General features: G+C 41.9%; 1 protein-coding gene across 1 annotated transcript in view; it reads right to left on the bottom strand.

Annotated features, from left to right (window-relative positions):
- LOC115168092 (rap1 GTPase-activating protein 1) overlaps positions 1-17,708 on the bottom strand; it is a 98,487-nt gene extending 80,779 nt beyond the window's left edge. Inside the window, exon 1 of the mRNA XM_029723002.1 lies at positions 17,682-17,708. The gene's annotated coding sequence lies outside the window, so the exon portion shown is untranslated. The remainder of the gene's footprint in view (positions 1-17,681) is intronic.
- Positions 17,709-17,839: the final 131 nt, after the last annotated feature.

The following is a 17,839-nucleotide window of genomic DNA, read 5'->3' as shown; positions in this document are numbered from 1 at the left end:
GTGCCTTAATAACAAACTTGTATGCCATCTGTAAATACGAATAAAATTGTTAAAATTACCAGTCTAGTTGGTTTAGCCACAGAAAAAGTCAGCAACCTTCCCACTTGCCATGATTGGCTGAGATAATGAGTGGGCTGGACAAGCTGAGCGATGAGTTCAGATTGGTCTGCTATGTAGCACACTTGTGTCTATTTGAGCTGGTCAGTATGTGAAATCATTGTAATTAGAGTATGATAGCTAAGGAGATGGAGAAAACACCTGTTTCCGGATTACATCTTAAAATTAAGTAAGGGCAACCATGGCATCCATGACAGGGACAAGTGTCTATCCCATGTATCCACGGGTAAGGTAGTCTAGCTAGCTAAATTTTCAGATATTGCACATTTCTAATTCTGGCAGAAAGTCGTTTTCATTTCAAGTTAAAGTGTACTGTTAGCTAGCTAGCTAACGTTAGCTGGCTGGCTTGCTAGCTAACGTTAGTGTATGATCTGTGTAGTAATATTATTTGTATCTCAGAGCCATTTGCTTTGTTAGACATAGCCAACTGACATTTACTCCTGAGGTGCTGACCTGTTGCACCCGCGATAACCACTGTGATTATTATTATTTGACCCTGCTGGTCATCTATGAACATTTGAACATCTTGGCCATGTTCTGTTATAATCTCCACCCGGCACAGCCAGAAGAGGACTGGCCACCCCTCATAGCCTGGTTCCTCTCTAGGTTTCTTCCTAGGTTCTGGCCTTTCAAGGGAGTTTTTCCTAGTCCCCATGCTTCTGCACCTGCATTGCTTGCTGTTTTGGGTTTCTGTACAGCACTTTGAGATATCAGCTGATGTAAGAAGGGCTTTATAAATACATTTGATTTGATTTGATGTAATGTTAGCTAGCTAACATTGAACCTGGTTGGTTAGCTCCCTGCAGATTCATGCAGGGTGGTAACGTCATGAGTTGGGATTATGATTCATTGTTTAGCTAGCTAGCTACATGTCTTAACAAAGGACTCCACTATGCAAGTAACCATTTCAATAGAATCTCACCGAAACAACTGTTGATAGACGTAGCTGGTAAATTCACTCTGGCTATCTACTAAGATTTCAGAGCACTCTTGTCTGAGTGTGCCAGAGTGCAGAATAACTGACGAATTTACAAACGCTCAACACCCATTGAATATGGCCGGTGTCAGTAAACATTGTCCAAAAAGCGTAAATTGTTACCAGCAGCACAGTTGCGGTCACCAACGCTCTGGATAACAAAGAACAGCCTAACCAACTCTGCAAGGGCGAGAAAAATGGTCAGAGTGAGCTGTTCTCGCATTTGTGTCTGGAAGTAGCTAGCAAGCTAGCCAACATTAGCCAGTTAACTTGGGTGCTTGACTGCTGTTTTTAGGACAGAAAGCACAGATCAACCCTTAAAGAAATGGGTGGGGCTAAAGCTTAAGAGGGTGTGAACGATGCTGAACGGGTGTAGACAAAGAAGAGCTCTCCAGTAGGTCCCAAAACATTCAAAGGCCATTTTCTCAAAAGTGAGGATACCAGTTTAATTTTTAAAGCAGAATTACTTCCTCATTGTTCCTCAACTATAGTGTTTGATATACAATTTTCTAACTTTTTTAGTCTCTACTTTTATCCAATGTAAAAAACACCATTTCAAATGTTGCTATATAAGACCGAATTGAGCCGGTCGGTCATATTTGTTTTGCCTGAATTATTGAGTGTTCTTAAACATAAAAAAGGTATTCCAAGGCAGCCATTTGAAATTAGCTCATGTGTGGCTCTGTGCGTTGTTGACAGTTTGACATGAGTGGTGTTGAGCCCGCTGGGCTGTAAGTGGTGTTACAGAGTCCGACAGGCCCCTCTGAGCTACACACACGGCCACATGCACACACACACCCTTGGCCCATGCTCCACACACTGTGGCCTTTCATAGGGTCTAATTAGAGGGGCAGGATATTATGGCTGACACAGCAGATGAAAAGGAGTGTTGTTGTTCAGGCTACAGGCTACCGTGTGGAACTCTCTCTCTCTCTCGCTCTAGAAATGGGGGTGAATAACATACAGTCGGAAGTTTACATGCACTTAGGTTGGAGTCATTAAAACTCGTTTTTCAATCACTCCACAAATTTCTTGTTAACAAACTATAGTTTTGGCAAGTCTGTTAGGACATCTACTTTGTGCATGACACAATAATCTTTCCAACAATTGCTTACAGACAGATTATTTCACTGTATTCCAATTCCAATGGGTCAGACGTTTACATACAAAGTTGACTGTGCCTTGAAACAGCTTGGAAAATTCCAGAAAATTATGTCATGGCTTTAGAATCTTCAGATAGGCTAATTGACATAATTTGAGTCAATTGGAGGTGTACCTATGGACGTATTTCAAGGCATACCTTCCAACTCACTGCCTCTTTGCTTGACATCATGGGAAAATCAAAAGAAATCAGCCAAGACCTCAGAAAAAAATTGTAGACCCCCACAAGTCTGGTTCATCCTTGGGAGCAATTTCCAAATGCCTGAAGGTATCATGTTCATCTGTACACACAATAGTACGCAAGTATAAACACCATGGGACCATGCAGCCGTCATACTGCTCAGGAAGGAGACGCATTCTGTCTCCTAGAGATGAACGTACTTTGGTGTGAAAAGTGCAAATCAATCCCAGAGCAATAGCAAAGGACCTTGTGAAGATGCTGGAGGAAACAGGTACAAAGGTATCTATATCCACAGTAAAACGAGTCCTATATCAACATAACCTTAAAGGCCGCTCAGCAAGGAAGAAGCCACTGCTCCAAAACCGCCGTAAAAAAAACAGACTACGGTTTGCAACTGCACATGGGGACAAAGATCATACTTTTTGGAGAAATGTCCTCTGGTCTGATGAAACAAAAATAGAACTGTTTGGCCATAATGACCATCGTTATGTTTGGAGGAAAAAGGGGGAGGGTTGCAAGCCGAAGAACACCATCCCAACCGTGAAGCATGGGGATGGCAGCATCATGTTGTGGAGGTGCTTTTCTGTAGGAGGGACTGGTGCACTTCAGAAAATAGATGACATCATGAGGCAGGAAAATTATATGGACATATTGAAGCAACATCTCAAAACATCAGTCAGGAAGTTAAAGCTTGGTCGCAAATGGGTCTTCCAAATGGACAATGACCCCAAGCATACTTTCAAAGTTGTGGCAAAATAGCTCAACGACAACAAAGTCAAGGTATTGGAGTGGCCATCACAAAGCCCTGACCTCAAACCTATAGAACATTTGTGGGCAGAACTGAAAAAGCGTGTTCGAGCAAGGAGGCCGAGAAACCTGGCTCAGTTACACCAGCTCTGTCAGGAGGAATGGGCCAAAATTCACCCAACTTATTGTGGGAAGCTTGTGGAAGGCTACCTGAAACGTTTGACCCAAGTTAAACAATTTTAAAGGCAATGCTACCAAATACTAATTGAGTGTATGTAAACTTCTGACCCACTGGGAATGTGATGAAAGAAATAAAAGCTGAAATAAATCATTCTCTACTATTATTCTGACATTTCACATTCTTAAAATAAAGTGGTGATCCTAACTGAACTAAGACAGGGAATTTTTCAGCATTCAGAAATAATATTAACCTCTCTTGGACTGACTCATCGAATTCACTTACTAAATGCTTTCCTATGGGGAAGAGAAATTTCTTCAAAGTAGCCGTCTACTGATCAATGAATTCTGCTTGTCTGTCTTGGTTACTTCAGACAATGACTTGCAAGGCAGGTCTGTGATGAGGGCGATCGGGACACAATGCTCCCTGAGCCTGGATCGATCTCAGAGAGAGAGAGAGAGAGAGAAAGAGAGAGATCTATTTCAGTTCTAATGGCTCCTCAGTACTATCATATCTCTCCACTCTGGCCCGGGCAGCACTGTGATGGATGGCTTTCTGTGGCCACAACCACTCTCTCTGCCACACGATCAATAGAGACCCAGCCCAGTGAGAACGGACAGGACAGAACAAGTCCACTTGAATCTCCATGACTGAGGAAAAACAGCAAGGTTTAATCTTTTAACTATAGGTAGGATGGAGTAGAATGGAATGCCTTGTGTTGGAATAATCCATTCAAAAGGACTTGTTTGGAGAAATTAATAGGCATGCACCGGAGAGATCATAATCAGATTAATAATCATTAGCCTAACATTTCATGTTTTATCAAGTGTGACTAAATCAATGTGTACTTTATCTAATAGGCCAGTGATGATGTCCACAGGGGACAGGGCAGGTCAGAGTAAGAGTGTCCTCTGCTGGACAATGGAGGGATCTGATGGAATGGCTTGCCCTGCACTTTGTAAAAACCCAGAGTGCATTGAGTGAATGTTGGAAAAAGATCTTGGTTCCTTTCTAAACATAACAATGTGAATGCAAAGAGGGCTCGGACCACTAAATAGGTGAAGAGAACAAGCAAAATAGTTGATTCCTCATTCAAAGGCAAGGGCAGTGTGAATACAATCAAATCAAATTTTATTTGTCACATGCGCCGAATACAACAGGTTACCTTAAAGTGTAATGTTTACTTACGAGCCACTAACCAACAATGCAGTTAAAAAAATACGGATAAGAAATTAAAGTAACAAGTAATTAAAGAGCAGCAGTAAAATAACAATAGCTTGACTATATACAGGGGGGTACCGGTACAGAGCCAAAGTTGCTGGGGCACCGGTTAGTTGAGGTAATATGTACATGTAGGTAGAGTTATTAAAGTGACTATGCATAGATGATAACAACAGAGAGTAGCAGCGGTGTAAAAGGGGGGGGCAATGCAAATAGTCTGGTAGCCATTTGATTAGATGTCCAGGAGTCTTATGGCTTGGGGGTAGAAGCTGTTTAGAAGCCTCTTGGACCTAGACTTGGCACTCCGGTACCGCTTGCTGTATGGTAGCAGAGAGAACAGTCTATGACTAGGGTGGCTGGAGTCGTTGACAATTTCTAGGGCCTTCCTCTGACACAGCCTGGTATAGAGGTCCTGGATGGCAGGAAGCTTGGCCTCAGTGATGTACTGGGCCATTCGCACTACCCTCTGTAGTGCCTTGCGGTCGGAGGACGAGCAGTTGCCATACCAGGCAGTGATGCAACCAGTCAGGATGCTCTCGATGGTGCAGCTGTAGAACCTTTTGATGATCTGAGGACTCATGCCAAATCTTTTCAGTCTCCTGAGGGGGAATAGGTTTTGTCCTGCCCTCTTCACGACTGTCTTGGTGTGCTTGGACCATGTTAGTTTGTTGGTAATGTGGACACCAAGGAACTTGAAGCTCTCAACCTGCTCCACTACAGCCCCGTCGATGAGAATGGGGGTGTGCTCGGTCCTCTTTTTCCTGTAGTCCACAATCATCTCCTTTGTCTTGATCACGTTGAGGGAGAGGTTATTGTCCTAGCACCACACAGCCAGGTCTCTGACCTCCTCCCTATAGGCGGTCTAGTCGTTGTCGGTCATCAGGCCTACCACTGTTGTGTCATCTGCAAACTTAATGATGGTGTTGGAGTCATGCCTGGCCGTGCAGTCATGAGTGAACAGGGAGAACAGGAGGGGACTGAGCATGCACCCCTGAGGGTCGCCTGTGTTGAGGATCAGCGTGGCGAATGTGTTGTTACCTACCTTTACCACTTGGGGGCAGCCCGTCAGGAAGTCCAGGATCCAGTTGCAAAGGACGTTGTGTAGTCCCAGGGTCCTTAGCTTATCGATGAGCTTTGAGGGCGCTATGGTGTTGAATGCTGAGCTATATTCGCAGAACTCACATTTACTTTATAAACTCAATTATATATCTATTCAGGAGGTTAACATATGTTATTCACTCCCATCCCCGTTCTATTAGTCCCCAGAGAGAGAGAGAGAGAGAGAGAGAGAGAGAGAGAGAGAGAGAGAGAGAGAGAGAGAGAGAGAGAGAGAGAGAGAGAGAGAGAGAGAGAGAGAGAGAGAGAGAGAGAGAGAGAGAGAGAGAGAGGTATAGACCATTTTATAGCAGGAAAGTGAAAAGACAGCACCAGCTGAAGGGGCTGCTAGAGCTACTAGCTACTTATTGATGCATAAAAGAAAGAAGTTGGAGAAACTTTCTCTTACACATTTTATATATGGTCATAATATGGTTTATCCGTGGCCAATTATCATGATACATGTACCGTCACTTAACACAAGTAACCCACAGTAACCTAAAGTAATACAGCACAGAGCAAACTGTCATGGTTCCACCTGTCACCAGAGGGCAGTAAAGACCGTCCTAGAGACATTAACGACAGTCAGGTGTGTCCTATTTACTCGTTTTGATTTCCCTGTTAAAAGAGGTGTACTTTACTCTTGTCCTTTGCAGAAGCTTGAATTGTTTACAGCGAGCAGGTGGTTCTTGAGTGAATGTTTGAGACTTAGTTTGTGTTGTTTTTCAAGTGTACTGTGATCCTGCGGCTACCGTTTCTCAGTAAAGTATTATGTTTATCCTGATCCACTGATTCCTCGTCTGGTCTCTTCTCTGCACCTGGGTCCAACCTCACCACGTCACACTTACAAATTCACAGTGGGTTGGTGGTGAGCTACGTCAGCCAACATAGTATAATTGTATTACTTCATAACTATTGACGGGACTCACCATGTTATTTAACTCAGCGGGACAGAATGCCAACAGAGAGGAAACAAGCAGAAATCACTACAGGGGTGTAGGGCTGGGAATTGCCAGGGACCTCACGATATGATATTATAGCGATAGCTAGATCCCACAGCATGCAGTCAGTCAGCTAGTATAGATTAGTAAAATAAACTCCTCTGTTATTCGATCGTTATGCATAATCTTTTCAAGCATGTCCATGAATATTCACACACACTCCACATATATGAATAATTCAGTAGAGGTAATTAGTGGTTGCTAAGATGTAAAGATGTAGACATACTTATGGATGCCTAAATGTGCTATCTACTGTTAGCTAATGAATAGTCTTCAATAGTGCAAAATCCATAAAAAAAAGTCTTCAATATTTCAGCACCATGGACAGCTGAAGCTATGCAGCAGTGGCCGTGAGGTTCTATGGCTTACTAGTCACTAGTATACAGTACTGCTCTCAGCTGTTCAGTATTCTCTTCACAGTCAACTAAAATCAGACAACCATTGACCCCTAATTACGGACCCCTTTATAGTGACACTACCACTCTGGCTGCTCAGTGTGCAGTGTCACCATCGCAGAGATAGTCTGACTGTGTGAGGGTCCATAAGCATCAGAGCCCCGCTAAATGACTTTCTTATCTGAAAGACTCCAGAAGCAGCTTGCTATAGGGCCACATGGACACTGCACAGTCAACACTCTTTACCACACTCTCTCTCTACCACATGTGGATGCTATGCATAATAGCTTTAGCAGAGAGGAGCAAGAGGTCCCTTTTCCTCTAGACTACCAGCATACAGGAGAGGAGATATGGCTCAGAGTGGTGACTTCAGACTCGTACTCTGCTGCTGTGCTATGCTGAGGGCGAGGATAAAGCTACTAAGTAGGTGTAGTAAACATGCAATCCATGCAGTATGAAACGCTTGGCTTCTGGTCCACATCACTTTGAATATCAGACTAAGGTACGACAATGTGAGAAAGGTGGATTTTGAGGTTTGCAAGTACTATGTACAAACACCCTTGCACAGACAAACACTTCAGTAGGACTTTGTGTTTAACCTTCCCCACTCTAAGACACCGTCTCCATGACCACACAGAGGAGAGGTGGTCACGGCCATCAACCCTGTTCACATTCTAGCAGGATAAAAACACTTCAGCTTCACCGCTCTCATCTACACACAAGTCTTATGCTAAACACACAGATCAGAGGTGACAGAAACACATTTCATGCTGTGCTATTTCAGACGAGCAGTCTTCCATCAAGACAGGTCCTTTTGAAGTCACCTCAGCCAAGTGACAGGGTAAACATGAGGGGGGGAAGGAATACTGATGATGCCGAGACATCCATTTACACCAGAGATGTCAAACTCTTTTTGTGCCCGAGGTCGCATTCGATCTTCAATGAGGTGTGGAGGACCGTACTGAAAATAGTTTATATTTCCTCGCCGTCAAAACGTGCAAAATATACTTCTTTATTCATCATTTTTGGAATTTTAGATGCTCCCTGACTGTCTAGCTTTATTTCTGTGATTATCAGCGAGCTGGACCCAGTCAAGAAACTGTATGAATGTAGGTCCATTATAATTTCTACACCGTTGAGTTTGTTCCCCTCCCCAAATTTGTTTTATTTTTTAGTATTTTATTTTTTACTCAAACCACCGCGGGCCGAATCCGTCCCGCTGCCCGTATGTTTGACACCCTTGATTTACACACTTAGGAAACAGCTAGAATACATAATGGGTTATGTTTTTCATAAGGTCTGTATGCATAAATTACTTTGCAGGGGACATGGTATTTTGATGAATATATAGGCTATTCCATGCGGGAAAATGGAGGGCGCCAGTTTAACATTGAAAGACCAAGTCAGATATGTAAATATATAATTTCATATGTATGGGCTTAGCAGGAATCATGTAATGAAACCAGGCAAACAAAAATAAAACGCCTGACTCAAAGATTAGCATGTATCCCCATGAACACACCTGAATAAATAACCACCCACAGAGCTAAGCCAGTGACGCAAACATTAGGTAAATATAGCAGAATTACAGAGGCACAGAGGAGGGTGGTAGTGGTGGGTGACTCATTCCAAAGCCATTAAAGAGGAAGTACTATCTCGCACTCTAATAAGCTGCTAGCTCTAGTCCAGTTGACATCACATCTGCATCCCAAACACTATTCCCTACACTGTGCACTACGTTTGACCAGAGCACTATAGGTGCACTATATAAGGAATAGGGTGCCATTTGGGGCACAGACCACATCTTTAGTGGTTATTGAAACAGCAGCACACAGATGCGGTCTCCAGATAAATAATTCATTGCAGAGGAAGCTGATGCATCCATCCCTCATGCCTTCAAAAAAAAGCATTAGTACCAACATCCACCTCTAAACAGTGTTTGTGCGACAGTAGCTATCTACAAAGAACACTGAACCGGTCTATAATTACCACTGCATTGATACCAGTTTCCTTCGAATAACATAGTTATCAGTACACACATGTAAATTACAAACAGGAAATAGAAAGATAAAAAAGTACTACAAATGTAATGTTAATTCAGTGTGTTCTACCACTTAGCTTCTGAGCATCCTTGAACAACAATGATCCTACTAATTACAAGCATGTAATTGAGACCACACTGACAGTGCTATAATTTAGATGGTGTTCATGGAGAGAGAGAGAATGAAGGAGAGAGCGTGAGAGAGAATGAACATTTTAGAACGAGAGAGAATGAGGGCGAAAAGAAAAATATTATGATGCATCCCGACTTCCACAGGACACAGTGTGCTCCACACATAGCGCAGTCAGAACACAAGCAGCATTATGAAAGAAATAGAAATCATTATCTCCTGAGCAGCCAGCCAGCCCAGCAGCCTCACATAAACTACTAGCTACCGCATAAATAATTCATGATATGAGATCTGGCGGAGCTTTAGTGGAAATTGACTGGGAGAAGTTCAGAGGCTTTTCTCTCTCTCGTCAGCTAGTCCTGATGCACTGGAGGGAGGATAATGAGCAGCACTGAAGGGCTGACTGTCTCCCTGTTACACACACTGAATGTAGGTCTGCTGAATGCTAACTACTGTACTGCTTAAGTTGGAGATGATGGGGAATGGTAGGTTTTATCTTTTGGATATCAATTTTGTAGAGTGCAGTTATATCATTCTACTTGGTAAATAACTATATAGTATTAGTACAAAGCTGACATTTTTCTGTTCTGATATTCTAAATCATTGGCTTTATGCCAACAAAGGTAAATGAGGTCAGGGAAGGGCCCATTAAGACAATAAAACAAGGTAGGAGGTACACTGGTGCCATCCATTAGTGAAACATGAGCCAAGAATCAGGTTAACCTTTTTAACCACAGAGCTCCAAAAAATGTACAATTTGAAGTAGTTGAATCAAGATGTTGTGGATTTGGACTCATTTACTGGACATGTAAATACATCAGGAGACCAATAACACTCTAAAACCCATCATGCTCTCCATGGCCTTGTAAAGTTAAAGGGATACTCTGGGATTTTGGCAATGATTTTGGCAATATCTACTTCTCCAGAATCAGATGAACTCATGGATACAATTTTTTTGTCTCTGAATGCAGTTTGAAGAAAGTTGCTATATAGTGCTAGCGCTATGACTGAAAGTCTATGGGTATCTGCTAGCATGCTAGTAGATTGTGCTAATGCTAGTTAGCATTGGTTCACAAAACTCTCTCTAACTTCCTTCATACTGGACACGGAGACAAAAACATTGTATCCACGAGTTCATCTGACTCTTGGGAAGTAGATAAAAGGGTAAAAATCCTGAAGTAAATGTGCCGCTATATTCATAAACCATACCACTAATGACATTCAGTTAATATTTAGGTGAGGGCTACATAATTCCTACGGGAACTTATCAATAAAAAATCCCTGCCTATGTATACAGTGTCACCAGTGAGATATGTTCCCTAAAGTTCCCCCTGACAGTCCCAGATCCTGACAGACAGACAGACAGACAGACAGACAGACAGACAGACAGACAGACAGACAGACAGACAGACAGACAGGAGTCAATTAACAGCTGGCCTCAGGCTACTGTCCCCAGTGTCCACATGAATCCACAGGATCCAGGGTGAGAATGGGATTTCCAAGGACACGGCCCTGCAGCTGAGCTCATAGGGAAAGTGCATTTTAAAGAAGCGTTTTTTCCTTTAAGGGGCCAGATAGAACATCCTCATGAATAAACTGAAACTATACGGGTTTCACAATGCTTTAAAAAAAGAAAAGAACATGGTGACATTAAGTAATAACAAACAAAATTCTGTTTTGGAAGGAGCCACATAGTCAACAGGAAAATCTTCCCACACAGTGACGATGATAATGATGTTGCTGAGCCATAACGTAACTATGCTAAAAATAATAGAAGACAGTCTGTTTGGAGGGAATTGTCAGAGTAGAGCGAACCCACTCTGCCTCCTCCTGAGTGTCCATACAGGCTCCCAGTGCCAACACAGAAACAGAACGAGAGCAGAGCAGAGTCACTCATCTGGAAGCATAAGGGATGGAGGGACAGAGGATGGAGGGAAGGGGCAAGGGATGGTGGAGTGGTGGCCGGTAAGGTTACTGGGTAGAGTGGCTTAGGGGAGAGCTATTTCAGAAACCCTGATATGCAGTCACTGTATTCTATTAGCTCCTCAGGAAATAAAAACTACATTTAGGCAATGGCGAATGCACTTGTTACCCCAAAAGGACAGCCTTGCCCAGGGATGGGTTGGGCCCACAAAAATATGAACTCATCATGAGGGGCCACAGTTGCCAAACTAATTTTATGCAATTCTACACATTTTGCCATGGGGTGGAGAGGAAAAAGAGCTGTTTTACAGCTAATTTCCTGCAATTTGACACATTTTGCCATAGGATGGAGAGAAATGTTTGCAGTATGATATCCGAGTGAGACTGACTCAACCATGATAACAAGTTTGGATAGCTGGCCACTAAACGAACTTAGCAATGTAAAAAACGTCAGCTGACATGGGCTAACTGACTGACTATCAGTGACTGACATAAGAAAAACTTCTGATGCACAACCAAAATTGTATATTCTCCTATTCTACTATTCTAACTCACAGCATTTAGTTAAGACCCCGATCCCTGGCCTAGCCAAAGAGACACACTTTGTACACTTTGTTATTTCATTAAAAAGAAGCCTCTCTAATTTAAAATTGCTTGGGTAAATCAGGTCTGGATAGCCTAATTCTTTTCCCTAAATCTTATCCTAAATGATAAGATTTAGGGAAAAGAAAGATCTTCTTTAGGGAACCAGTGTTGCCATCTGGTGCTCCTGGAACTGATGTGTAGACATCCCTGAGGACATAGGGTTATGGAAAGGGTCAGACATGCAGTCAGCCCTGCGGCCACACAGAACCATGACTCTCTGAGACCATAATACATATACTGAGTGTAAAAAACATTATGTACATCTGCTCTTTCCATGACATAGACTGACCAGGTGAATCCAGGTGAAAGCTATGATACATTATAGATGTCACATGCTAAATTCACTTCAATCCGAAGGGGAGGTGACAGGTTAAAGAAGGATTTTTAAGCCTTGAGACAATTAAGGCATGGATTGTATAAGTGTGCCATTCAGAGAGTGAATGGGCAAGACAAAAGATTTAAGTGCCTTTGAACGGGGTATGGTAGTAGGTAGTAGGCGCACCGGTTTGTGTGCTGCTGGGTTTTTCAGGCGCAACAGTTTTCCGTGTGTATCAAGAATGGTCCAACTCCCAAAGGACATCCAGCCAATTTGAGTCAACAAGGGCCAGCATCCCTGTGGAACTCTTTCGACACCTTGTAGAGTTCATACCCTGACGAATCGACAACAATTTCTGCGAGAATTAGATACTCAAACTCTTTCTTTCACTTGGATTTCAATTAAAAAAATCCTTGCCAAGAGAAGAAATCCCAAATCCAACTGTCAACAGAGAGATACTGGGGAATCTGTTTTTAGATGATGCCAACCGACACAGTGGGCCATGGGGAACACTGTCCTGGCAGCCCATTACCTATGCTGGAGGGTCAACCTGGGAAAACACACACTGCTCAGCTCTGAAGCAGCCTAAAGAGGAAACATTCAGGATGCTTCCCAAATGGCACCCTTTTCTCAATATAGTGCACTGCACTTTGTAGGGAATTGGCTGCCATTTGGGACGCAGCCCCAGCCAGGAAGCTCTTCACTCTGAGTCTCACAGAAAGTCTCAAATGGACGTCATGGATCGATAGACACCGACACACACAGAAAATGTCACATCCAGAAAATGCCACATTTTCTTCGGTCCCATACATTGAGCACAATTATCCATGGCAGTGTATGGAAGGAGACATTAAGTAATTTAGTCAAGGAGACGTGTCCTACAGTGGCGTGTATTCATGGATGCCAAGGGAAGGGTTACTCCCCAGAAAATGGACCAATGAATTGTTTTCAAAACATAAAATAATGTATATTTCATCTCTCTGTGTTTCACAATTTTCCTACAATTCGCAAGAGGCTGAATGTATCTCACAGGAAAAAGCATCCGAGTGAGCGAAACAGCGCCCCTCTGTCTCTCTACGTGTAGGCCATCTATCTGATGTTGTCTGGTCCAAACAAGTATGACATTGTTGCCGTCCCTAGCATTGAATGCAAGGGAAGCCAGCGAGCATCTGGCCTCCCTTGACAAAAAAAGTATAAAACATTAGCCAATCAGCGTTGAGCTAAACTGAGCGAGCTGTTGTTATCCTCCAGTAGCTAGCTACTGTAGCCAGCTAGCTAAAATTAGCCCTTTCCGAAATTAGCCATGGATGGAGATAGGGATTTGGACTCCATACTGGCCAATGATTTTATAACGCGATTCTGATCCAACCTTTGTTGTGCCCCTGGCCTGAGAGGATGGAAGTTCAATATGTAACTAGATGTAGAAGGCTAATGTTAACTAGCTAACGCTGCCCATGAATGAAAGTTTGGCTAGCGAGCACGCGTTTTAGTCAGGTAGGCTAGGACAACAAAAAATAAAAGTGTGTACTGTATGACAGAGTGATAGACCGTTTCGTCGACATGAAAGAGAGGAGGATGACATTGTCGTTTCTCAACAAGTAGGGATAGTCAACATATTTTTCTACTTACAAGAACGCGCACACACACACACAAATCAGAACCATGAGGCTCATCATATTTAGCTTACATTGATTGGTCATTTGTAGATGTTGAAATGGTGTTGGAATAGTGGAGGCAGCTCCGGTTTTCTTTGCGACTTGCGGTAACTCTCTGGTTCTAAATCAATAGTTGTTTAGTGGTCCGAAATTTTCAGGAAAATGCACTTGCTTGATCATGCTGTGTTTTAATGGGAAAAAACATTCATTGCTACAGAATGTAGTAATTTTATGTCAAAATGTATATCAAATGAGATTTTGTTTTACTACAATGTAAAAACAATTTAAACTGAGCCATGTTGGTTTAAAAAGCTGACTCTTCCAAATGAAAAATTGATCACAAAGAAACAAAAACACACTGAGGTTTAGAACTGATAGTGTAGGCCTATTGGATTATGTTAAAAAATAAAATCTAGTTTGACTTTTTCAATAAATGTGCAAATATACAAAACAACAGTGTAACAACTGTACATGCAATATGCTTCATTGAACAGAGGTTGCTGTCCGGTGGTGTGGTTGAATTTACTCTGCCACTGTGTCTTCTTATTGTCTCGGCATTTAGGCCTATATAACGGTCGCAAGTTTCTCCCTGATTATTTCTGTTGAGATATAGGCCTACCGGACAGTGCCGTCATTAGGCCTGGGCTTCCGGGGCTTTTTTTTTTTAAAGGTTTGCCTAATTTAAAAGTTTGCCTAATTTCAGTTTGTGAGACAAAACAGGCAATGTACAGTGTAGATAATCATTGTATCATCTAAACTGCTGTGAAATATATTTTCAATAGCCAAAATATTTTATTTTCAGCTGTTTGAAGTTGGTGTACGAAACAGAGTAAAAGACGTAAATACGAAACTTAAGAACGGGAAGCATAGAAATAGGGAAAATCTGTCCAGCTTTGTGGTTAGATTGTGAAAAATACATAGGCCCTTAAATTGTCTTCAAATGTTATGTAATCTAAAAATCTCACATTAGCTGGTAGAACTGACTAAATGAAATGAATCATAAAGGTCTTGTGACTTATACAATTCTACAAGTATGTTTTTGGGCTCATGGCTCTATTTTCATGTAGCCTTGGGGCTAATGTAGCTTCTTATCTGTAATGTTTGGAATTGTGTTTCTCTATTATGCAGACACTTGAATTGTTCTTTACAGTTGAGTTGCCCTGGTTGTGTCAGTATACAATAACTTTAAAGAGCAATTTCCCCTAAAAACCAACTTCTCATTTAGAAAACAGCCCATGTTGCATCAATATGAGTCAGAAACATTTATTCTACTGTTAAAATTGACTACACAGTGTAAATAGGATCATTTTTGTCACAGTCAGTCTCATCCAAAACAGAGTTTTGTGAAACTTTACGTAGTGACTGCATCACAACGTAAATGAAGGTTGGGTTTGTTTCAAATCCTGCCCATATGCCCACAGCTGGCAGCACACAAGTAATCATCAATTCAGAGTGCAGCTGCAGGCGACCCTATTGTCATGCCTGTGGTAAATTTGGGTTGACTTTAAATATCCATATGGGCCTATAAGGGACCGTTGGTAAATTACACAATGTACAATGTGTTAAAATTCCAATAGCTCCAATTTTCAATGACTTAAAAACCTCAAACCAATGATAAATTGTAGAAATTGATATAAAATATTGAAAACATTTAATGAGACAACTAAAAGATATTGTCCCATTTACATTGTGTAAATTATTGACGGTCCCTAACTTAGCCCCGGAGAGTCAGTCAGGTTGCACACCAGCAGGCTGGAGCTAATTGGCTAAATAATTTGGCTAACTCTTCCCATGTGCGAACACACACACACACACACACACACGAGACACCCACATCAAACCACACCCCGAAACCAACTCACGTTTGAATTCAGTCATGGCAGCTAGCATTTCTTAAAGAACCAAATCTAAAACATGCCAAATTAGGAAGTGCAGTCGCCCTTTCAAACAAACTAATGACATGTTGTACCCCTACCTTGCTACGTTGGGGATGAGCCCAGGAGGAGGACAGATGAGAACAACAGGCCAGTGGAGCACTTAGAACAGCAGCAGCCAGGGGCAACTTCTAGGGATGAGGATGATTTAGGTGACCCAGACACCAGCCCAAAACAAGTTAAGCTACCCTAATATCCCCTTGACCGTTTTGGATTGAAAAACTAGAGTCACACCAGATACAGAGACAGCAACAGAAGAGTAGATGATGGAAAGAGACACCAGACAAGACAAAGAGATAGCAACAGAAGATAAGGATATGATGGAGAGACACCAAATAAGACACAGAGAAAGTGGCACAAGAGATGGAGAGAGAACAGATGTGGGTTGAGCACACATTAGACTGTATAACTTCAAGCTGTTCTATAGATTCTATTTTGTTTTATTTATTTGCACAAATTATAACAGGTGAAATACAGACAGTGAAAAAGTAAAACATGGTTTACAAAGAATTTACAGGTGAGGTGAAAAAGCCTTTAAAATTACTATTAAAACAATTGTTTACTTTTACACTTTTTACAACCAGGGCAAGACGAGAGAGGAGGATAGACAAGAGACAGCAACAGAAGAGGGCAGACACGAGGGACAGCAACAGACGTCATATAGAAAGTGATGGAGAGGCAAAGTAGGAGTGAGCACACAGCAGACTATCACTTAAAGCTGCTCTATGGATTATAATTACTGCACATCTAATCTCTCAATGTTAATTTCAAAGTGCACCAAATTCATGCATTTAGCTGTTGAAATTAATTTTGCCCGGGGAGGCTGCCCCCGGACCCCCCTACTGGCTTTGGTGAACATGATGAATGGCCTATAAGCCAGTTTAGTTCCATGATGTACAGCCCCTGTCAGCTCCATGACCGGGTCAATTCCCTTAGAACAGCTGAGACAAGGAGAATATCAATCAATACATCATACATGTCAGAGGAGATAACCAACGCATAACATGCTGCTACAGTCAAAATCAATTTAACCGACATGGGACACAATTAAAAGGCTAATGTGAACAACACATTCTGACAGCTACACCAGCTGGGTAACTACAGAAAGAGTCTTGGGGAATTAAATCAGGGAAGAAAATGTATCTGCTATTGAGAGTTCTGCTTGTGACAGCTCCTCCTGATATTGGTTTACTGGCAGGCAACTTCTTAAACCACACCCTGATGTATGTGTTTTCATAAAGTTGTTGCTGTTTACATTCCTCTGACACTAATGCTACATGCAATATTTTTGCAGTGTAATTTCATAAAATGTCCTTGATGCATCTACAGTAATAGTGGAATGATAGTGTTTCACAACATTTTACCCCCACAAATATTTTGCCCCACACTAAATTGCATTCTAATGGTGCAGCCTTCTTATTGGTCAACAGACCAGCTCTTGTTGTCAAATTGACTGGGGCCAACAAATCTTTTGTTGTCAACTCAACAACAGACCAGTGAATTCGACAACAAAATATTTTCTGGCCCCAGTCAATTTGACAACAATAGAGTTTAATTGTTACATTTAGTACCTTTAAATTCAGCTTTAAAATGTATATTTCTCTTAGCTTTCTTTGTGGCAGAACATTTTCAAAGAACTGCGACTCCCATTCTCCTTTGCTACAATACCTACACTCAGTATTAGAAATAGCATGATATTTAGTGGCTATATGAATACAACTTGGCTCCATGGGTTCTATGGAAATGTTCTAGCGATCTATAGAAACAAGTGAAAACAACTGAACAAGTAATGTCGCAAAAAACTAAACAATTTCAATATTCAAACATGTTCATTTAAAAATTCTCACCCCGTGCACGTTTTAACTACACAAACACTCTCAAACGAGTATGTATCCTAATAAACCAGATTCAATACGCAATAAAGCTTTAAATAAGTATCAAACAGGCATGTTTTTTTCTGCTTACCTCTTTCTTTGACAGGAGTGGCAGCCAGGAGTTTGCTTGGTCTGTCTCGTGCGCAGCTGAGGTGACACTGGTATCCTTAAACTGGTGGTAGGTACTGCCTAGCGACGTGCAACCAACAGCCAATGAGATCATTATGAAGAAAAATTTGCAAAATAGCC

This window comes from Salmo trutta, chromosome 30 (genome assembly GCF_901001165.1).
Source record: "Salmo trutta chromosome 30, fSalTru1.1, whole genome shotgun sequence".
In the NCBI taxonomy this organism is placed as follows: domain Eukaryota; kingdom Metazoa; phylum Chordata; class Actinopteri; order Salmoniformes; family Salmonidae; genus Salmo; species Salmo trutta.
This window is presented reverse-complemented; position numbering and strand designations above follow the sequence as displayed.